The 24889-nt window shown below is 33.5% G+C and overlaps 1 long non-coding RNA gene across 4 annotated transcripts in view; it reads left to right on the forward strand.

Annotated features, from left to right (window-relative positions):
- Positions 1 to 24889, forward strand: part of LOC140631635 (uncharacterized) — a 112819-nt gene that overhangs the window by 45423 nt on the left and 42507 nt on the right. The window lies entirely within an intron of this gene.

The following is a 24889-nucleotide window of genomic DNA, read 5'->3' on the forward strand; positions in this document are numbered from 1 at the left end:
TTGGCTTGAGAGTATAGTGGAGCTTATCTCACCTGGGACTATTATTGGTATATGGAGAAAATAATGACTATTTCCAATTTATTGTCCTCCCAAGAGAAAAAAAAAACACAAAAATTAAAGACTTTGAAGAATGATTTCATAGCTCTAGATCTTATCATTTTTTAGCATAATGAGAAATTTTCTAAATTCATTTGTTTATGTTGTTAGGAGAAAATACACTTGCTTACAGTCCCACCAAACATAGTAAAAGCCTGTTTCTAATTATTGCTTACTCTGATCTTTTCAGAAAGGGGCATTTTTCTGGCCTCATTTTGATTGAAGACTGGTCCTCAGACAGCACTCATTAATTGCCTAGCCTTGATTGTCTCCATGGTGAGGCATTGTGAATTGCTAGTGTGGTGGTTGATTTTGCTTTAAGAGCTCTATCTGGTTGATTCATCAAGTCCCAGTCCAATGCAGGTGATCTAAGCCAGACAGAATTCTTGCAAATTTCTACATTAAAAATAATACAGTTGACATTCTTTCCCTGGATTGATGAGTTTTTGTTTGCCCTGTGGAAGAGATCTTTGGATTAGCAAGAGGGACCTCTAGATGACAAAATCCAATGATTGAAACCTTTTAAAATTAAGAACTCTTTCAAGTGACAAATTTTGTCTAGTAATTATTTCCTCATAAGTTAGAAGTTGCATGTCTTGGTTCATCTGTTGGGTTGTAATTTTACATCTTGTTGGGTGTTATAAATTTTATATCTCCGTTTTCATAGATATCTCACTACATCAACATTTTCAGGAGAAAATAAACGCTAGAAGAAATGGCTAGTTGGCTATAACTGAAAACTTTAAGAAAACGAATTTATCTTTTCAGCTTATGAGCCTGAAGCTTTCTCACTAGACTTGTTTTAATTTCCTGGTAAAGCTGGAACTGATTGGTTTAACATGGTGAATCTCAGCTTATTAAAATCATTTCAGTTGCTTTTTAAAAATACCCAATTTACTGCATCCTACCTCAGGGTGATTAAATCGGAATCTCTGGGAGCAGGGACCAGACATTCTAATATGATTCCAATGCTAGCCCAGCTTGATGACTATAAACCAAGGCATGAAACACTCTGAAGTAGCAACTCTTGAGAACTGTTTTGTTCTTATTTTGGACATATACTTCAAAGCAAAATTAATCAGGGGACCTAAATCTTAAGAGTCGTGAAAATACTGGTTGAGTTAGTTGATCGATTTTCTTTAGTTGATCGGTTCAGATAAGCATGTATCAAATTTTAAAATAAATAATGGTCCTTAGTGAAAGCATATGGTACAAATGCAAAACATTTTAAACTGCATTTCTATCTGGGAGGCCGGTATTGTCTATTACCTCAGAGTTATTCTATATATACCATGAGCTGTGGAGAATGATTGCAAATCAGGTAAAAAGTGGTTATGGGTTATACTTTTATAAACTTGTGGAGATTTCTGTTAGGAAGAATGTAAGATTGGAGCCTTTACTGACTTTTCTTCAGGCTTTGCTTTGTGATAAGAAAGTCACAATAAGCTAAAGAGCTAGAATTTAATAGAATGCTCTGGATACTGATGCTTGTAAAAGACTTTAATATTCATGGAAGAATCAGGGTTGGTAGAAACTGTTTTTCGATGGATCAGATAGCAGTCTCCACTGGGTCATTCTACATCCTCTCTCACTTTGTAAATCAAAATCATCGGAAGGGCTCTATATCAAAAATCGTTGAGTCAAAGTCATGGTGTATAGTGTTACCTTTGTTGTTACTTTTACTATACTCTCATATTTAACTGGTGTATGTTAAGTGATACAATGAAACTATTTAATTAGCATAATTAAATAAGTATTTTCTGCAATAGCAGAAAATAATGTGTGGACTACATTATTCTGACCCTTGAAGATCTGATTTTACTGAATTTTAGCTGGAAGTTAGCTTCAGTTGTGGTATAATTTTGTTTTTCTATGTAGCTAATTTGGTTTATCATCATGAATTATTTATCTGACAATGCTGTCTTCTTTGCATTAACTTTGAGACTGGCTTGAGATTATTTGCATCTTTACATTAGTAAGACTCTTGGTAAAATAGTTTTGACCATAGCTTGCCCTTTGTGCTCTTCTGGCTTGGTCTTTCTCACTGGTTTTCCCTTCATTCTGTTTATTTTTCAATTTTTTCACTATACCCTTGTGTATTACATGTAAGTCACTTTATATCTGTTATAAAACAAGATGAAATATCTATAAATAAACAAAAAGCTGACAAATACAAAATATAAATTAAAGATCATAAAAAGAAACATATTGGCATTTCTATCTCAAAATAATAAATACTTGACAAAAGATATCGAAGCCCACCCCTTTTCTCCTTCCCTCCTTAGGAATTAGCCTGTCAGTAAGCATTGCTGAGGATTTTGCTTGAGTTCAGATCCTATGTGGGATATTTACATTTGCCGACACACTGCTATTATCAACTTGTCTCCGGTTGCAAAAATATCCGTGTATGTTGTATACGTACATTTTAATAATTAATTGGATATGCAATTGAATTTGATCTGCGAAAAATTTAAAAGCCTCCATCCTTGGGAAAGTTATCTATTTTCAACGTTGTATCTAAGAAGGTGACAGCGATCTGAGAGTCAGTGAATCAAGTCAAATGGCTAAGGACGCTGAAAATAATGGAAAGAGCAGCAGAAGGAAAAATGATTTTCCTTCAGCACAACAATTTAAATAAATTGAATACACTATCAGAGAGGCAGTGTGCTATTTTCAGGAGTTAGAAATTGTCAGAACAGCCCTTTCTAGATTTGCTTCAAGCTGCTGGCAGTCTCATTCCATTCACCCATTAGGCTGAGGATGAAAAGCAAGCCAGGTGGCTTATGTATGCATTCAAAAACAAAACTGTTTTATCCAAATGTGAGAATGGACAAGAAGCGAAAATAGTTCTGTGATCTGCAAATGAGAATGGGACTTCTTTCAAAAAAGATTTCTCACGTTGAAAAAATCTTGAAATATAGAAGAAATTTCTGCTGGCAAACAACGAAACTTGCTCATTTTGGCAGGAAAGGAACCTACTTTCCTGCATTGCCTTTTCAAGCTTTTGAAGGCTGAGGCATAGAGTATTAAAAAAGAAAGCATAAAGAACTAACATTTGAAATACTTGCTAATTAACTTTTAACTTGCTTCCCTGTGTGTCAATTGGAGTCAAACTTACAGTTACTTTAAATTAAGGGTGTATGTTCTACTACCAATGACCAAAACCATGAAAAGAAGATGAAATCTGGAATGATAGAGCATGAATATGTGCACCAGTAAGGAGGTTAAAATATGCATATATAATATTTATGTATTGATTTATGTATTTATTTATTTAGATAGATAGATTCTGATGTTTAAGGGGGAAGTCATTCTTTTCCTTCACAATTCTACCAAGTAAGAAGATGTAAACTACCTGGATTGTAGAAGATATCTTGAGAACACATTCTATTTAGAAGGCTCTGTTTGTCACAAGATTAACAAAACTGAACAATTTTTTTTTAAACTGAACAAAATTAACAAAATCGTGAGGTCTTACTTTCTTCTTATTTATAAAATTCTCGGTTCTAAAGGGCAAAGTGAGAATTAGAGAGGAAAGTAGTTCTGATTCCTAACTCATCAAACTTATAAAATGAGCAGCTCTTACAGACACAATTTGCAGCTCTCCCACTGCCTCCTCCATTATGCAGGCACAGTTACGCTCTCCAGACAGAAATGATCATGGCTTGCCCTGCAGGAAGTGTGAGGACATAATAACATATGGGCATTTGTAAAGAAAAAAATATGCAAAACAAGAAAAAGGGTGAGGAGAGACCAGAGGATTTGCAAAAGGGAAATAATTTGTTCTGCTCCCAATTTTAGCTTTGCAAATATGATGACCCATGGACATTTGGCAGGACAGTTCATACTTCAAAGAAAAAAAAAAGAAAGGAAGAATATCAGAGAACTTATTTCAAATATTATAATATTTATTTCACAATTGTGAAAGCAATTTAAGTAACTGAACAATTCTTTAAAAGAAACAAAATTAAACACTAGGGTCAGAGACATTTGCACTTTTGGTTGTTAGAAAGTTAAATAATAAGTCACAGGTACGAATGTGATTCAGGACTGCATTGTGCGAGTTATGCTGAAGTTTTTCTTCTGTCACTTGTCTTTCATCTGTCTGCTTATCTGTCTTTTAGCAGAATAATACAATACTAAATTCCTAACATTGAACCGTTGAAATTTTCTATCACCACGTCTATTCTACCGTACTACAGAAAGGTATATCCATCTTAATTAGCACCAAGTCACAGAGAGGCGAACCCTGTATGTCTCTTTTCAGTGTCATTAAAAGGGCTTGAACTTTTTGATGAGGTTGGAAACTGCTGAGTTTAGTATGCAGTATCCCTGGGTTTGCCATTTAACTAACTATTCCCCTTTAGGTTCCCTCTAGGGCACTGCAAGGAATCAGAGTTCTGTCCTCACAGCTGATGAGAACCTTGGTGTGTAGTCTTTTCCCAAATATCCAGGATTTCTCTCTTAATAGTAAATTCCCCAACCCCTCTGCTACTCTTCAACCACTCTAGAGCAGTTTCCATTATTCCTTCACTGAACTGAACATCCATGAAACAAAACATTCATTTAACTTAAACCTCAAATTCTCAGAGACGAGGAATTATAAGCTCCAGCTACTCGTCTGAATGAGGAAGAGAAAATCTTGGGGAGGCCAATAATAGCTTCAGATTTTATTACATAAACTTGCCACAAGTATATTATATTTTGGAAATAAGCTTCTAAGAGATGAAAATCACCAAATTTCATGTTTGAAGTCTTACAGAATTATTCTAAGAAAACTTGAAGGTGCGTATAATTCTGTTTACTTTATTACAATCTACAATCTGTATTTTAGAGATTTCATGAGGAAAAAGAACTTCACAAAGTCATTGAACAATATGAGTGATAGAACATGGGCCAAAAAAATAAATAAAAAAAAAAAAAAAGAACATGGGCCAGAGTGAGGTCTCTGGTTCATATCCATTTTTATTTCATACTTTACCTGATTTAAATAGAAACACAGTAGCATACCCAGGCACACGTGCATACTATATATTACAAAGACATGTCTATACACAACTCCCTGGTTAATAACACTGAATTCAGTAGCAAATGGAAACCTACTGAAAGTATTTTCTATGTTGATTGCAGAGATTAAAACACTCCTGACTAGTCCTTCACAATATATGTTTATGTTGGACAATTTTCAAATAAGGAGGAATAATTCAAGGTCCAAGAGAATATGAAATTCTTTCTAAACTTGATTGTCCTTTTTGATTGTATCTCAAAAAGAAGTTGTGACTAATTATGCATGAAAAATAAAATATAAAAAAGTATTAGTATGAAACAAAAATATATGTTTTATAGGTATACTCCTATATAATGCTCAAGGTATTAAGTTAAAATACCCATAATTTCCAGTTTATTACAATGAACATGCAGATATGAGGCCATAAAATAAATTAATCAAAATCAGCATAATTTTTTTCCAGTTTTGACTATCTTGCTTTTTTTGTTTGTTTGTTTTCTGTGTGTAGATATGTGTTTGGGAGGTTTTTTTTTTTTTTTTTTTTTTTTTTGGTGGTTTTAAATTAATTATTCAGGGAGGCCATTAGGGGCATCTAGATGGCTCCCTCAGTTAAATGGTTGAGTCTTGATCTTCTCAACTCAGGTTTTGATTTCACAGTCCACGGGTTCCACCCCCCACACCAGGCTCCACACCAAGCACACTACTGAGAAAAACAAAAAACTTTAAGGAGGCCATTAGACTGAGGTGCTTCTATTGTTGCAGTGACCTAAACTAACAAGCCAAAATCTAAGCTTCTAAATGTCTTAAGGTTATGAAATTGAAACCTAAAGACAAGGGATTACCAACACCCAACTACCCTTTAAGCTACAGGTAATCAATAATCTCTGTGCTTTGCCTCTGCCTTTTCTCTATAAATTCTTTCCTAAAGCTGTTGTCCTTGGAACCCTCCTAACTACTTCTGGTTTGACGCTGATCAATTCCAACTGATGTTTGCACAAATAAACTCTTAAAATTTTTAATATGCCTCAGTTTGTTTTTTAAAAGTTCTCAGAAAATAAAAAGTTCTATGAGTTAGTATGTTTCACAAAAAAAATAGTTTTTCTGCTTTGAGAAATGCAACCCGGTGTCTTTTTTTTTTTTTTTTAAGATTTTATTTATTTATTCATGGGATACACAGAGAGAGAGAGGCAGAGACATAGGCAGAGAGAGAAGCAGGCTTCATGCAGGGAGCCCGATGTGGGACTCAATCCCGGGACCCCAGGATCACACCCTGAGCCGAAGGCAGACCTTTAACCACTGAGCCACTCAGGCGTCCCAGCCCCAATGTCTTTTATGCTGGTTTTGAAACTATGATTTTTCATGCACTGGTAAATTTTAAATGTATTAGTGTGAAACATCAAGAAAATGAAAATCATATTTCATTGCATGTTCCATTCAAAAGCATTACTTTGATGATATTATTAATTGAAAAGAATTATCTATAGAAAATGTTCCAGAATATCTTGATTATAATTTAGATCAATTGTTTAGTTTGATGGGAAGGTGAAAAATGCAGCTGTCTGTTTTCATGCAGATCTATAAGGAGATAAATCCTCTGTAACATACTTATTTCTGGCAGCATTTCCATTGTCAGTGACTAAAAAAAAAAAAAAAAAAAAAAAAGCTACAACTGAAGACGTAAATAGAAGTAATGATCTGATGAGTGTAGTGATTTAAAAAAAAAATTCAACAGTTAATGATGTCGGTTTGTACTTATGCCATCAGGGGAAGAAAGGCATGAGTTTCATTGGAATTAATTCTGCCCAATTACTATGTATAGTCCTTTATGATAGAATAAAGATGGCCTATTATTTATCATGGTTCTTTTTTTGTGATAAGAATATTCCTTGTAAAGTGACTTTTAATTTTCTGAGGGTATTTAATTTGCTGCCCTTGGATTTAGTCTATGAATTGCCAGATCAGCCTCTAACCCTTCTAGCAGATAAGGGATTTACTACTCTGAGTGTTAGGCCATATCAACCACAGAGCTAATAAAAGAATGTTTTGTATGCTCTAGGCTTTATTTCATTAACTGCCTCTTTCTGAAGTCTATGGCACTGTATGATCTAGATATAAAGAAGGTATTCAAGTAAAAGTATATGTCATGAAGGAAATGGAGGCTTTACTTTCTTTTTTCCCAATGACCAACAAAAACCAACCCTATTCCACAAGCAACTCTGATAAAAATCCTTAACAACCTTATTAAACACTTTTTAAGGTCATTAAAAACATAGTTATATAGATATTATCGGCCTTGAGAAAAGTAGAGAGGAAGTATTTCCTTCCTTTCTATGAGAGCATTCCTTCTACTAATCACATTCACATTTGACTATGTTAATGAAAACCTCTTAATCTAGTTCACTAAAGGCAATTGGACAGTAGTTTCACAGGACAGCAATGGAGATGTAACTGATCCTTTCTGTCATCACTCCATCCTCACATTCAACTGGTCACCCAGGCCTTCGAACGTTTCCTTTAAACTGGTTCCTCTTCACCAATCTCACTGACGTTGTCAGTCATCAGGCACTACCAGACTACATCAGTAGGGCTAATTGACATCATCGTCCCTCCTTGTCCCCCATTTCAGTCTATTCTCCATGCAATTAACTTTCTAAAGTAGAAATAATATCATACAATTCTTCCTCTTGAAAATGGTCAGGTCACCTTGAAAAGGATCAGCTGTTCTCACCTAGAGGAAACTTTCAAATATCTCAGCAATGTCTAGAATCTATGCCTCAATAAGGTCTATGGATCTGTTTATCTCTATGGGTCTAATTATCTCTCTATTGAGATAAGGGAGTCAACTGCTTTTCCTTCACAGTCCACACAATATCGCATGCCTTTGCAATTTTTAATTTCTGTGTTTGAAATAGTCTTTATTTGTATTCTATTCACTCTCTAAGGTTCCATTCAAATGTCACCTACTGGATGAAGCACTTCATAATGATTAAATTTAATCATCAAATATGTCATTTCCTACAGCATAGTAGGAAACTAATAGAGGCTTGTATAATTTAGAAGTAAATTCCACCCTATTTTATAATCCTTTCTTCTATAAGTTATATTTCCTCTAAAGTAGTGACTTTTGTTGAGGAGTAAGAATTTCCATTCCCCAAAAAGTTCCTTCTAGTTGGACTATGAATCAAATTGACATGAGATAGATTAATAGGAGAAAATCAAATTTAATAGGCAGACATACAGAAAATCCACATAAACATGGAAATTCTAAAGATAGTCAAGAAAAATATATATATATATATATATATATATATATATATATATATATATATATAACATTCTGAACTAAAGAAAGAAAATATGTCTCAGGGTGATAAGACGAGCGTATGTTTGGTAATTAGATGTTTGTCCTACCATAAAGATGGCTCACTCAGATAAAATTTATCTCCCTTAATAGTCCTTACTCTCAGAAAGACTCCAATTTAGATTCTTCTGCATAGTTATGAGAGAGATTAAAGTTTCTCTTGAGCCTGCAGGGTCTCAAGTGCCTTCAGGTCAAAATAATCCACATGCCAGAGTAGCACATTCTGGGGAAAGAGGGTCCTGTCCTGAACCCCTTCACTTCTTTATTTTGCACCAAGGTTTTAAGATATTGTTGACTATCTCAAGGAATATTCTTCTTATCCTTTCAAACTTGGTTTTAGGTCTAGGATTAATACAGTAAATTTTCTGAGCTTTTTTTGAGAACCATCTAGACATTTATATAGCAGTGTTGATGGACGTGTACAGAGGGCTTAACTAAACATCAAAGCAATCAAAATAGATTGAGTGTGAATATATTATATTTAAAAAGACAATCACACACAGACACACACACATCTGTTTCGGGAAACTTATTCTGTGTGTGTGTGTGTGTGTGTGTTTAAGAGCACTCTTTAAATGATAATTTCATATTTTTCCTCCTGAAAACTTGCACCACTTCTTTTCCCAACATCCTTCCTAGTTGAATATCTTATTCCCAATCTCAACAAGAAAATAGAAGCAATTCTATGGGAATTGCCCATCCTCCAGTCTCCATACCACTTTACCTTTATTGCTAATCAAATGTTCAATCTTCTCTCTTCTCACAGATAAGCTCTTGAGATTCCTTGTAAGACAACCCTTTCTGTATACATTACATTGCATCCTTTCTAGTTTACATAAGCATCACCTCAAAAATTGTCTTCTCTTTTGTACCAGTTTCTCCTTCCAAATGGATCATTCCTTTTGTATGCAAACCTGTCCTAATATCACCTATTTTAGAATGAATAAATAAAAACTTTAATTCTCTTCTCCAGATACTCCCATTCTACCTCCACTCTCACTCCTTTATGATACAACTTTTCAAATTAATCCTCTACATCATTGGTGTTGATTTCCTCTCTTGTCATTCTGTTTGGAGCACACTGAAATGGACGAGCATCATATTATCTCACCAAAACAGAGATCAAGATCACAGAAGGCTGCCATATTCCTAAATAAAAACTTTAACCTTTTTTCCTTCTCCTGTATATGTTGGCAGGTTCATGTTTCCAGTATATCATGTGCAATTGGCCAACTCTTACCTGACTGACTCAATCTCAATGTCCTACCCTGCTTTTCTGCTTCACTCTTTAACTTTCTAGTACATATACACCTCTGAGTTCAGTTATAGTCATACCTATTTGATGATTTATGTTACTCCACTATAAGATTCAATATCTACATTGATGGCTCTCAAAGGTGTAACTCCAATCAGAAGTTTTCCTCCTGAACTTTAGATTCATATGATCAAATCCATATTGGATATCTCTATTTGGATGTCTAATAGGTAGATTAGACTTATCAGGTCCAAATCTGAAGTTTCAATTGAAATCCTCCTAACCCCAAAACTGCTTCTTCCGTGCCTTTTTCACTTTGTGAGTAGCAACACCAATTTTATAAGCACTGAGACAAAATGTACAATCATCTTGTCTCTTTTTTCCTTTGATTTCATATTTAAAAAATCCCATAGCCTCTATCTTTAAAATGTGCTCAGAATCTAGCCACTCCTCACCAATATCCACTACTCCATAGAGTGTTTTTAATTATTGGTGAAAGCTGTTACAGAACTTCCATTGTGTTTCCACTTCCACCCTTCCTACCACTAGAGTATCTTTTCTGAAATTAATCATCATGATCTGTTTAAAACAGTGGTGATTTTATCCCAATTCTGGGAGCTTTAGGCAATGTCTGGAGATGGCTTTGGTGTCAAAACTGGAGGAAAGCTACCCACATCTAGTAGAAAGGCCAGAGGTACTGCTAAACATCCTATAATGCATAAGAAAACACCGTGTAGGTAAGAACTATCTTGCCCAAAATCACATTTAGTAACTCTGTTTTAAAATGTAAGGCATACCTTTTTCAAGACCTTCCAAAGAATTCCCATCTCAGTCTGAGTAAAAGCCAACATCCTTAAGGTTAATTGTGTACAATGGCCCACAATACCTGGTCCCTTGCCATTTCTCTGATTTCATCCCCTCTTAGGATATGTCACTCTTTTCCAGCAATAGTGGCCTCTCTGGAATATGTCCAAAAAATTCCTAATATTGGGGCTTTAGAGTTTGTTTGTCTCTGTCCTTGGAATATAGTTTGAACAGATGTTTCTATGACTTGTCCATTCACTTCTTTTAGATGTCTGCTCAATGCTGCCTTGATGGAAAGGCCTTCTCTGAGTATCATTCATAAAATATATACTTTGTACCAGACAAACAAATATATAGCTAGCTTTTTGAATTGCCTTTTTCATCTTCATTTTCTGCATAACTCCTGACTTTATATATTTACTTGTTTTTTTATTTTTTTCCTTTACAGTATAAGTTCAATGAGGTTAGAGACATTTGTTTTCTACTTTATTTACTTCTTAAATATATAGGAGAATGCTTGGAACTGAAATGGGTGTTCAATAAATATTTATTGTGTGAAGGAATGCATAATACTATTGAAAATTCATGGTTATTTATCTATCAAAATTACATTAAACTTGGTTTAACTTGAATCAAGGAATAAAACATATCAATTTTCAACAAAAAGAGTTTTGATTCCTCTCACATTTTAATTTGATTACATGAAAGTAGAATATCGTATAAAGCTCCTTCTCAATCCAAGGAAACATGGATCACATCAATAAGACAGAGATCAAAGAGAATGAAGACATTGAAAGAAGAATTAAATGTCCTTTTCTTTCTTACTTTCAATTGATAAGTAATTATGGGGGTTAGTCCTCAGTTCTTTGATTTGCTTTAAGCCAATTCAAGAAGGAACAAAGTACCTGAAACCTTAAAAGGCAACTTATGCTGATCAGCAAAGTGCAGTTCACAAATCCCCTGTGCACATCCATGCACTGTAAATGGCTAATTTTAGACTTATCTGAGAGAGTAAATTCAGAGTTTTTGCTGTTGGCTTAGCTCACTCAAGCTAACTTATCCTATAACTCATATACCCTTATTTCTTGACTTATGTTTTAGGGATTATGGAGAGAGCAGGTCAGTGATTGCATTTTAGTTTGGAATTGCAGCTTATCTTGATTTTTTTAAGGATTTGACTTAGGCAGAATGTAGCTAAAACAATAAATGCAAATATGAGAAATAAGTCACACAGCGTGTTTTCCTATCAGGTGCTCGATGATATTCTTAAGAATTCAAATTGTTTTTGTTTTTCTGCTTTGCTATCCTGTGGAACTTCACTTTTATGTTAGACTAATACCTTAAAAGTTCAATAGACTCCTAAATATAGAAAAGATATATGGCTATGATGTCTGTTAGAGGAAAGAAATCTTTCCCAGAGGTCTCATTCACATCCTACACCTGATTTCTTATCAGGTCAAAGTTTGTGTAATATGCCTGTGACAAAGACAGTCACTAGTGAAGGAAATAGTCTGATCAGCTTAAAAGATTCTTGATTTTCCCTGAAACTGATGATATAGCCACCTTTTATGAGTGGTGGCTACCAGAACGAATGTGTGGTTTTGTTAACAAGAAAGAATGGATAATTGAGAGACGATATACTGCATATGCTACAAGAAATTTGTCTTTGTTGGGAACCAGCATTATTTCTTTATTCCTACTTTGGGACCCTCTGCCTTCAAAACCACAGTGAGATATTAACTTACATCTGTTAGAAAGGCTCTCATCACATGTCACTAGCCAAGGGAAAAGATCAAAACTCAAAAGAGTACTGTTTCTACTGAATGTGTGTCACCTTCACATCATTGTAAAGTGGAAACATTGTAAGTCAAATATCATATTCAAGGGAAGTCTGAAATAAAATCTTCAATATAATATATTGATATTATTTTCTACTCTATGTGAACTATTTTTTTCTAAGGGATTATTTATCTACCTTATTACTGAATCCTTTGTTAAGCAGGGTTAATTGTTCCCGGGCTGTGTTTTTGCAGAACTTTATTACTTTACATTGCCTCTATAACAATCTTTATCTCCTAGATGACATATATGTTTATATTACTGTCATTTATAATCTGTTTTTGAGGTCAAAGACTGTTGCTTGTGTTTATATTTTTGTCCTCAGAACCTAACACAGAATGAATACTTAAAAAATAATGTTAGGTTGAATTATATAAAGTGAGTGTTTGTTTAAAATTGCTTATTCTAGAATTTTGTCTTTGATCAACAATGGTCACACATTGGGTCATAGTGACACATAAGTAAACTAATATTAGTAAAAATATAATTGATCAACCTGGAGCATTCTTTGTTTCATCTTCTCTCATTTGAGATTAAAATATCATAAAAATGCCAATTCATATGGAAAACTAATTTTCCCTGCCAACATAACTCCTATTTACTGTATTTTTTCTTACTAAAAACAGATGGAGCAAAAATGTGTGCTTGCCTAGATTTTTAACAAGTGATGTTTTATCAACACAAAATATAAAACAGATGATGCACAACTATATTCAAAGATCATATGAAGCAAATAAAAGGACACAATTTTGTTCATTCTATGATATATCTGCATCACTGACAGGAAAATCACAAGTTATTCTTAAAATAAATCAACACAAATAATATTTACTGATGCTTCATTACCTTAAAGAAGTACTGTAAGCAATGCAAGACAGACAGTAGATGCCTAAGAACAGTTTCAAGCCCAAGAATTCACTCTGTGTTAAAGGCATTGATACAAATCTGAAATATCAAGAGCTACAAGGGATTTGTGGACAGCAATGTAAAAAACTAAAAAGAAAAAAAAATATGTAGCTTCACTAATATAACATCCAAAGTTCATATATATTTATATATTCTAAGTAGTTATATTGTATATTTTGCACATTAGAGCCACATAATTTTCAGGGTTTTTTAAAAAACTATTTTATTTATTTGAGAGATGGAGAAAGAGTGAGCAAGCATGAGCAGGGGGAGGGGCAAAGGGTAATGGAGAGGGACAGACTCTTTGCTGAGCAAGGAGTTTGACAGGAGGCTTGACTCGAGGCTCCATCCCAGGACCCTGGCATCATGACCCCAGTAGAAGTCAGACACTTACCCAATTGAGCCATCCAGGCACCCCAAAAGTTTTAAGTTTTTTTGCTTGATGGATCTTTTGTGATTATTTGCCACATTTCTCTACTATGACTGAATTTTTATAGCCCTGAGATTATAATTTTACAATCATGTTCTCGTGTGATGTTAGTGGTAACTCTGTGATCTTTCTTTCTTTCTTTCTTTCTCTCTTTCTTTCTTCTTTCTTTTTCTTTCTTTCTTTTTCTTTCTTTCTTTCTTTCTTTCTTTCTTTCTTTCTTTCTTTCTTTCTTCTTTCTTTCTTTCTTTTCTTTCTTCTTTTCTTTCTTCTTTTCTTTCTTCTTTTCTTTCTTTCTTTCTTTCTTTCTTTCTTTCTTTCTTTCTCTTTCTTTCTTTCTTTTTTCTTTCCTTTCTTCTTTCTTCCCATTTTATAAATGAAGAAACTTAATTCCCAAGATTTAAGTAGTTGTCCTAGAATCACTTAGCCCCAAAATGACTGAAGTCAGGTTGTAAATCAAGTCTATTTAATTCAAACCCTTAAGAACTTTTCTTTCTGCTATGTTCAAAATATCAGAATCCCAGTTTTCGTATAAATAATCTTATAGTTTCTACCTACACTCAGATTTTAGAGAATTTTGGATCACACAGAAGCAGAAAATATCAGGAATGGGATTCCTTGTGAGAGGGGTCATCTAATTCACTTATATTTTAAGACTTTTTTTTTTTCTACTATATTTGGAGAAATAGTCACCTAGCCTCTCAGTTTAATCAATTTAATGATAATGTACTCAAGTTATTGAATGTAAGAATATTTCAATATAACCTCATTATTAACATGTTTATTTCAAAATATATGCTTTGTATAAATGTTCTATTATACTCTTTAGGATCAAATATATTATATGTAAATCTTCTAAATAGTTTCTCATTTCTCCACTTTCTTAATATATTGGCTCCATTTAAGTAAATGAAATTTTTAAAAAAGAAAGATTCTTTAACATTTTTGGTTTTGTCTTCCTGAGACTAAGTATGTAGCAAGAGAAAATCCAGGTAGCTCGAGTGTTTCAGAGGTCCTTCTGTGTGATTCAGATGTTGATGATTCCTGTGGTTAGGTTATGTTTCCAGGAATGAACCCAGGGACCTTACAGTTATTTGGGGCCAATTTGATGGTTTCATAGAGGTCGCATTGAGATAACAAAACCAGTATAGTCTTCTCTTTTAAAAATATTCCTCCAGGGACTCTGAGACTCATTCATTGCCTTGTGAACAGTCAGAATGAGGTTCCTAAGAAGACCAAATTTCTTGACCTACTTTCCTTATATTGGTGTCTTTCTCAATATTCTTCCAAGAAAAGAACACAAATCTGATCCCTTGAGCATTGGTCTAAAGAGGATGACTGAAATCCTAGTAACATTTTATGACAATTTGAATTCTCATAAGGTTTTACCCTATTTTAAATATGATATGATTCACATAAAGTGAAGCATTAGTGCTTATATGTAAATAATACAGATTAGAGAAATTCAGCCATTTACTTGCCTTACAACGATAATCTATAATAAATTTACAGTCAACTAACATTGCTAATTTGAATCACTGTTTTATTCTGTTAATCCTGTTTAAGTTTTCCTTTATATTTAAATAATAAGATTGAGGATATTTATAATTTATTTCATTTAAATGCAATTCTGATTTATTCAACTTACCATTATGCTATTTTAGGGTTCTGAGAATTCCAAGAGTATATTTCTCACATATTTTATTAAGTGAATTCAAATTCATTCAACAAAATGTACTCAGTGAAATACTTTACAGAATATTTTGCAGAAAAAAAAAGTATTGAGGGTTCAAGAACAAAGGTTTGTTGTCTGGTCTCCACTCACAGAACAAAAACATTAGATCAACAAATTAAAATCTAATGCTTGGATGAGAGCTCCAGGATATAGATTTGCTTTGGTATGACCCACTGAGATGGATAGACACGCAGAAATAGCTATGGCCTGTCCATGTATGTACTGAACATAGAACACATGGCAGAAATTTATTCCATGAGGAAAAAGCAGATAACATTATTCTTACAGTTTTCATTTGTCTCTGCCCTCTTAAAAAATTGCAGTGCAAAGTATACAAGTAAACTGCTATTACATTATTTTCTTATTAACAGAGGCCAGCTGTATTATAAACTGCTAAGTGTACTTTGTCAGAGGGCATTTAATTGTTATCTATAGTACTTTCCAATCATACATTATAATTTCAGTATATCTGTGGCAAGTACGGAGCTGAAAGCTACAATAGACATTTCCCCATCAAATGAAGTAATTTGACATGAAACACACGTTATTTTGATAGGCAACCCATGTTTATTTCACAGTCTGTTTCTGAGATAAGCACATTCAAAACGTATTGATTTTCACTAGACTGGCATCTGTAAAATACATCTTTGAATATCTCTATATGTCAGATTCAAATCAATATAGTTTTCTATTTTGAGAATTTATATATATTTATAGGTTGACCTTCATTATTGGGTGTCCAAAATAATTTTTTGGTAAGTTATAAAAAAGCAAGCTTATTCTTACCCACATGGATCTATTTATTGTTAGAAAATTAACTCTATCTCATGAAGTTTGAAATTTCAGAGCATTGTCAGATAAATAAAATTTCCGATTTAACAGGTTTGAGTTGGGTGGAACGGGATTGGGAGTTGCAGTTAGAAGCAGCTTCTGAGTCTTTAACTCGATGTATTCCTAATACTTGTTCCTAAATTTGCCCCATAAATGCAGCCTTCCACACCCTACCATTTTCTTCACCCACTGAACATTTTTATAAGATCTATTTGGTCTCAAGATAATGCAGACAAATGGTGTGGTGCCCTGATATTTCAGAATATTGACTAGTTTGTTTTTATCAAACCCATTTTTGTGGCACTGATTATCAAGAAAGGTAAGAAAACTGTGCATGTGTACAGTTGAATATATTTGATCCATTACATTCAATTCAGATATATATTATTATTGCTGCACAAATATAACCCAAATTAAGCAGCTTAAAACAGCAAACACTTGTGTCATCATGGTTCATGAGTCAAGTGCTTTAGTAGGCAATCTGCTTAAGGGGCTCACAAAAACAGTCTATGTATCAGCTGGACTATGCTTTCATCTGTAGGCTTGCCTAGGAGAGATCTGTACATTTTTCTCAGAATTCATTTATTTGTGACTGAATGACCAAAAGTCTCGGCTTATTTAGACGCTGCTCACAGTTCCTGGAATACAACCCACCCCCCACCGCCACTCCTGCCACATGAGCTTTCTCCATATGGATATTTACTCCATTTAGGCAGCAAGGAGAACCTTTCATTATAGTCTGCTAAACTGGCCTCTGATGTACAACATTGAAATCACAGGAGTGACACCCCATTTTCTTTGACATGCAATATAACCATGTCAAGGGATTCATTAGAAGTCAGTGACAGGCCTTACTTACATCCAAGAGAAATTAAATTACATAAAGAGGCAAGAAATAGGAGGTAGGATATTAAAGATCTCCTTAGAGTCTGCGAGAGGACTATTTTACTAAGTTAGTTGGCTCAAGTTGCTAATTTTTTTTAACTTTTTCTTGCTGATGGAAAGGACAATAGACAGATTATGAATAAAATATTTTTTTAAAGTGTGCTGCCTTCTGCTATGTCAAGACTGTATAACTTCTTGTGTGTCCATAACCAGAAGAAGAGAATACAGAGGGACATCTTTCCAAAAATGTCCGTAACTGTAGCGCCCACAATCTTTGTGGATCTATAAACATGCAAAGATAATTTTACCAACAATGCAGAAAATAGGTCTGCCTGCAAAATTATGGGTACTTCATTTTTAGGTCTGTCAAAATTTTATTGAAATATATAAGTTACTGTCATGTCATAAGAATGTCAGTAAATATTTATATGCTGGTCTTACCCTGGATCTTAAGAAAGTCCTATTGCAAAATTTTTGTCTAATTTGAGGTATTTCAAGGTGTCTACAAATCTCAAAAAAGATAAATAATGAAAATATCTTCAAAGTACATATAAAGAATATCTAAGTCACTTTTTCAATTTCAGAGGAAATTTCTTTGAAATTAATTTTGTAATCTGTCATAAATTTGGAGGTTTGACTGTAAAAACAACAATTGAAATGATGTTGGTGACTATGTTTGAATAATACAAATTGTAATCGAAAACAAAACAAAAATAGTAATAGTCAATTAGTTATTTTCAGTACTCTTAGTTTTCATATTTTCCCTTGAGCTTTTGTTTTATGTAAAGCCATACTAATTATGCTAGTTACCTAGAATTGAATTAATTTATTGATTGTAAATTCACTTGTCAACATAATTAGTATAATACACCTCTACATTTACTGCTCAGTTAGACATATAAACAGTTTTCCTTAGAAATTTAGCTCTACTAGCTTTTGAAGTTCTAAATATAGAAAAGGGCTTTAGCAGAAAAACGCACTTAGAAAAATCAAACAAAAATCTATGTAATTACTCTCAATTGAAAACAACGATGCTTACCTCTTTACAGATACAAGTGTGAAGACATAAATTGTTAAACTACTAACGAGCAATCACAGAACAGGGGAGAAGAAAATGAGACATTTTCCCTTACTCAAATAATATTCAAATATTATTTGAGTAATATTCAAATGGCCACTTTATAAATCATAAAAGGCATTTGGGCATGCACTTGATGGTGAATAAGTACAATAAATAGATGGCTATAGCTGTGTCTTTCTCAATACTAAGCACATAGCAACGTTTTCAGGTAGAAATAGTCATTAGGAAAACATTTCCCCAATTTAAATGTGACCAATTGTAAATCACCTTCACGGTGTTATTCATATAATGGAAAAGGGCTTTCTCAATGGATCAGATCATGTATGGAAAATGTTTCTGCTCTGTTGGTAAGTATCTTGTTATTTGCCTAAGTGAGGCCAACTTGGGATATTACAGAAAACTTGCATACAGCCTAGTGAAGTTAAGGATATGGGTCTTTCCCCATAGTTGGTGAAGGTAACAAATGAATATAAAGGTGCCAAGTTGGCTGTGTTCTCTACAGGTTTTATGGTGTTGTTTTCAGTTGTTTAAATGTATTATTCCTTCATCAACCTTACAAGTTATGTCAATATATCACCTTTAAGAAAATATTGAAAAGACATTATTTTGAGCGTATGTGCATTATGTAAACTCTCATTTTCACCTTCTCCTTCCTGCCAATTCTCCTTCCTGGACCTCCCAACACATACTCATACCTCTGCTCTTGTTAACTGGAATCATCTAGAATTATCTTATCTGCTCACTTTTCAATATGTTTCTCAGAGATGACAAGGAGTACCAAAGGATATAAATAATACCACCTAGGTAGGTTGAATAATATACTATGTGAGATTAAAATATCTGAAGTGATAAAAGACTCGAATTTCCAAGTTCTTCAATGAATTTATTATCAAATGATAGAAGATTCTAAGGAATTTTTTTTAACCTACAATGGGAAATTTCATTTAATATATGAGCCAGTTGGAGGAATGCTTGAGGAGACAGGGTAATAATTAAACTGGAGATATACAAGTGGTTCAGTTATCATCGTATCATTTTTAAATGATAGATCATCAAATCTTTAAATAAATGTACAAGTTCTTATTCCTTGTGTTGATGGAATGAATACATTATATCCTTACTGCAGATAAGCAAAATTAAGCACCAGGTTCCCACTTACGTGCTACATGTAGTCTTTAATCTACATTCACTCAATAATATATATTCAGCAAATATTTAATGACCTCCTTCTCTATGCAACATATTTTGTCTATTTCTCTTGAGAATACAAGGATGAATAAATTATTACTTTAAACTAAATAGTCTCAAAAACTTATATGGAAATAGGATATTATGCAAACAAATATTGTATTGAACAGAATGCATTAAGTATACAGCAAAGTACGCTTTGGAAGCCCAAAGGAGGTAGCAAAACTTTAGTCTGTAATTGTCAAAACAGACTCTTGGAAAAATTGATGTTTACTTTTAACCTGGATGATGAGTTTTAATGTTAGAGGAAGGTTAAATTTGAATACATAATGAAATGCCAGCTTAGATTTTTAAGTAGGGAAAGAAATGTAGTAGCCTATCTTTATGTATCTTTCCTACATAAGCAGGCTTAAAGATAAGCTCTTACATTTTAAAGTGCTGGCTTACAGAATGACAGCCAACTATTAGGAACATTTCTACTTAATTTTTTAATATTTTATTTTGATTATTTGAGAGAGAAGCACTAGGGAGAGCAGAACCGGGGGGACAGGCAGAGGTGGAGGGGCAGAGACAGATTGAGCGCAGGGTCCCTACCTGCTGAGCAGAGAGCCCAATGGGGTCTCATCCCAGGACCCCAGGATCATGACCTGAATTGAAGGCAGACAACCTACTAAGCCACCCAGGGACACCTGGACATTTCTATTTTTTTTTTTTTTTTTTAAGAATCTGGTTAACCTAGACCTGGGCGCTCTGGGATTTTATAAGGGCAGCATGACCTTATTTTTTTTTAGATATTTCTTCTTACTTCTTTTGCCATGAAGTTCAACATCAGCTTAATTTTCAATAACACATGATGTATAACTGTGTGTGGCCAAGTGCATTATCTTAGCTTTTTTCTCATTTTTGAAAGTCACAAACCACAGTTGTGAATATATCTGAATAAAATTATCTTTGTATTTTGAAACATTATCACTTAAGTGAAAATATAAAAATCAGGATGTCCATTCATCCTAAATTGCCTGGGATGATCTCGATTTTGGCCTATGATTTTGGAATAATGATTAATTGCATCTCATTTCACACCTGGAAGTGGCCTAAATTAGACAATAAATTATTTGATCACTCCACGTATAATAAATATGTGCCATCCAGTAAGCTGAAGGTACACATTAGAAGTACCTTGACCACTCTTCAATCCCACCTTCCTCTCTTTTCTACATTATTTTAAAATATGGACACTACAGACATACATGCCATGGAATGAAATGTGTCCCTCCAAAATAAACATTGAAACTATCTTTATTTGTGAATGAGAGCTTTATGGAAAAAAGATCTTGGAGATATAATCAAGTTAAGACGAAATCATACTGGATGAAGGTGGACCTAAATGCAATGAATTGTGTCCTTTTAAGGAGAGACACACACAAAGTGAAGTTGGCCATCTGATGGATGGTAAAGGCAAAGATTGGAGTACCCAGCTACAAAGCCAAGGAATGCTAAGGATTGCCAATGAACAGAAGCTGGAAAGAGGCAAAGAAGTTTATCACCTTTAGAAGGTTCATGGCGCTAACACCTTATCTCAGACTTCTAGCCACCAGTTTTGTGAGAGAATAAATTTCTGTTACCTGAAGCCACCTACTCTGTGATACTTTGCTATATCATCCCTAGAAAACTAGTACAATGATTATGTCCATGAATGTTTTTACCATTCGTCATATGTGTGTGCAGATCACACAGAACACAATCCTCCATTTTCATATATTAATGTTTTGTATAAAATGGAATCTTGTTTTTATTTTTCTGCTATTTGTTTCTCTAAATATTGTGGTGATTTATTTTAGCTAAATTATGGAATGCTATCTTTTTTTATAAATAAATGCATACATGTATAAACTACAAGGTATATATTGCTTCTCTTGTTAATGAATATTTATATTAGTAACTTATAGCTATTACAAATATATATTTTTGTATATATGTGTGTACAAATGAGTAGGCAATGCAATTCTTCAAATTTATGTGGTATTGCTAAACTGCTCCCAAATTGGTATAGTGATTTTTAACTCTATTCAGGAAGGCATAATAAGCCTTACATGGTCAACATTTCTTTTTTTGTTGTTTTGCTTTGCTGTGGTTGGTTGGTTGTATGATTTTTCCATCTGTTAAGTGAGGAATCATACTTCTTCCTTGTCTTTGCAGTCTTCTGATAACTAGCAAAGTTCATATATTCCTGTGTTCATTGGGATTTCAGATATTCTCTCCTGTGGGTGGATTACACAATCATTACTTTTCCCCTGAGGTTGATTTATTTCTTTATATTTCCCTTCAATGAGATGGAGTAGATATTTTTAGTTTTCAGATGACAATGCTTTATTGATCTTACAGGGTGTTAATATCTTTTCCAGTTTGAGGCTTAAATGCAACTCATGCAATATATTTTTGACAGGCAAAGTTATTCTTTGTTCTATTTGAGCTATTTTATTGTCATGAACATCACAACGTTTTGTTACTTGATTGCTTATGTAATTTCCTAGAAAATTGCAAGTTCTTTAAGAAGATGGACAGTGTTTTTTGTCCTGTTAAAGGCACATCCAAGAAAATATAACAATACACATTAAATGATAATGAAATGATTTTAGTTGTTAGAAGCTGTTAAACCTATTGCCAGGGAGCACTGGACAATCATTTCTTTGGGTAAAAGTTAGAGATTACAGTACACATAATAAAATTTTTATTTTATGACTATTGGGTTAAAACAAGACACTGGAAGGATTGTTTAGTTATTTAAGTCCCTTAAGCACTTAACACAAAATAAAGCCAGAATATATTTTCTCTTTTACATTGTCCATATTGTGTTTAAGTATATTGAAAAACTAAAGAAAATTTCTTGAAACAACAAATATAGGAACATGAATGCATAAATAAATAGATAAATAAATAAATAAATAAATAAATAAGTACCCTAGGATGGGAAAAATGTTGCATATATATATTCTGATTAAGAATATTGGTAAGGGGATCCCTGGGTGGCACAGCAGTTTAGCGCCTGCCTTTGGCCCGGGGAGTGATCCTGGAGACCCAGGATCGAGTCCCACGTCGGGCTCCTGGTGCATGGAGCCTGCTTCTCCCTCTGCCTATGTCTCTGCCTCTCTCTCTCTGTGACTATCATAAAAAAAAAAAAAAAAAAAAATTGGTAAGTCTTTACTACTAAATTTTGTAGTAATGCACATTTACATCTTATTACCATGAAATTTTAATTTATTTTTTAATTTCTATTTGAGAATCCTCAAAATGTCCCATACTGTGGCTCAGTTTCCTTTGTTATGTACCAAATGGGCATATCATGAGCCTAGACAGTAAAAATGTTCAAGATAGCATGAGGAATCTAAGTTAGCTATTTAATGCAAATTAATAGTTTGAAGTAATGATTGAAGTCACTTTATACTTATTTTGGAAAATTTAAGTTGGAGAGTTCCTCTAAGATCACCAGAAATATTAGTAACCCTAGTTCTTCTTAATTAACGTCTTTGTATCTTTTAATACTAGAATATGTAGCAATGAAAGCACTGGTTTATGTCTTACCACTTAACTCTATGTTTTGAAATGCAGTGGTTCTCGTCATTCACACTGTATGTGTGTCATTTCCTTGACAACATGCTGACATATCATTAAGATTGAGATTGAGAATGCAGAGATTAAGCCCCATGAGAGTGATGATCTCATTTGGTCCATTTTCTGGGCAAACAAGCAAGCATGTTCACCCCTTCTTTCAAAATTTCTTGTGGTTCTATATGACTTTTATAATATAAAAATATATAAAAATAATATAAAAATAAAAAAATAACATATCTAAATACCCTTCTAATTATAGTTAAAATGTCATATTTTAAACATAATTCAACTCAAGATTGGGTTTTAATAATACATAGGAATTGTGTATGTGTGGAATGTATGAGGCAAATAAACCAGTATCTCTTTATTAGGAGGTGAGAATATTCCACATTCATGCATTAATTAGGCTAGTGTATTTCAAATGTTTCTCCTTATTTATTTCACTAATTCATAGTGTCCACTACACATTTTGTTCCATTTTAAAATGTATTATTATAGTGCAGAACAAACACCTGTCTAGAGAACACTGGGTGATATCATGGATTCAAAGACTGGAATATGTACTTGATATGTGACATATTTCCTTTTCCACTTCCACTTTTCTGATCATGACTATGCCAGCACAAATGGCAGAAAACAAGTAATTATTTTTGTTACGGTGTTTTTAGATGAATAATAAATAACTTGTATATGTGAGAGCTCAAATATTTGCCAAAAGTGTAACGCACAGATTTCCTCCTCAATTTCCAATATTAGCATAATGTGAGAAAAATACTTCTATAAACATAAAATTTGATGATAAAAACCCCTCTCACTTGAATGATATGCAAGTCATAACCAAGTCTCTGTTAATAGAGATCACATTATGCTCATCTAGCATAGTTTTATAAAATGTTAGAGGCCAAAATTTAATAGTGGTAAAATGGTGAGGGGCTTGAAAGAGATGGTGCAACATACTATGGACACATTTTTTTAAAATACCCAGACTGTTGAAGGCCATTAGATATTCTCTGTGGTACATATCCATATGAATATGCATATACAAGCTAAATCCTACTACTCTGTGAAAGAAGAGACTACAAGAAAGCCCCAGAGACAAACTAAGAATGAAACTATTAAGATAAGTAGGCTCAGCTATACATGTAACTGGCAAATAATTAATATTTTAATTTCTATGCACATTACCTGTGTTAACATTACTATAAAGCAGTCTGGTCATATTTTATAAAATCTTTGCATATATCACTACAGAATTTGTTTTTCAAAACTATGCTTGCAAGGGGAGTTTTATTATCCCCTGTGGATAGTTATCCAAACTTAGAAACTATGTGACACTAAGTGACAATGCAGAGACCAGACCCCTGATGTCATATTGTAAAGTTGTTTTATATTCTATTCCTGCAAGCTTTGTGATATGTATACCAATATTTACAGAATATTTAATAATTAATGTAATTAAATTACATGTATGTGCCTGTATGCCTATATATTATATTATCTATAATCTATATAATTTGTATAATATATAATTACATATAAAAATTGGTGTATTTATGTGAGTGGTAAGTTTGGAACATTCCAGTAAAGATCTGACATTTTTGTGTTGAGGAGAAAGCCCCAAAACGCTGCCCTGACATTATCTGGATTGATTATAATTTTTACATTGAAGGTCAGTTGCAAATGACTTATGAAAATAGACTGAACGACAAACGGCAATAATGAAAACAGTGTCCAAATGAGATCATTCTTTCCTGAGAAGCTAACAATTAATATTAAATAGGCATGTTCAGGGGAATCCCTGGGTGGCTTAGCGGCTTAGTGCCTGCCTTTGACCCAGGGCATGATCCTGGAGACTGGAATC

Source organism: Canis lupus, chromosome 4, assembly GCF_048164855.1.
Source record: "Canis lupus baileyi chromosome 4, mCanLup2.hap1, whole genome shotgun sequence".
In the NCBI taxonomy this organism is placed as follows: Eukaryota; Metazoa; Chordata; class Mammalia; order Carnivora; family Canidae; genus Canis; species Canis lupus.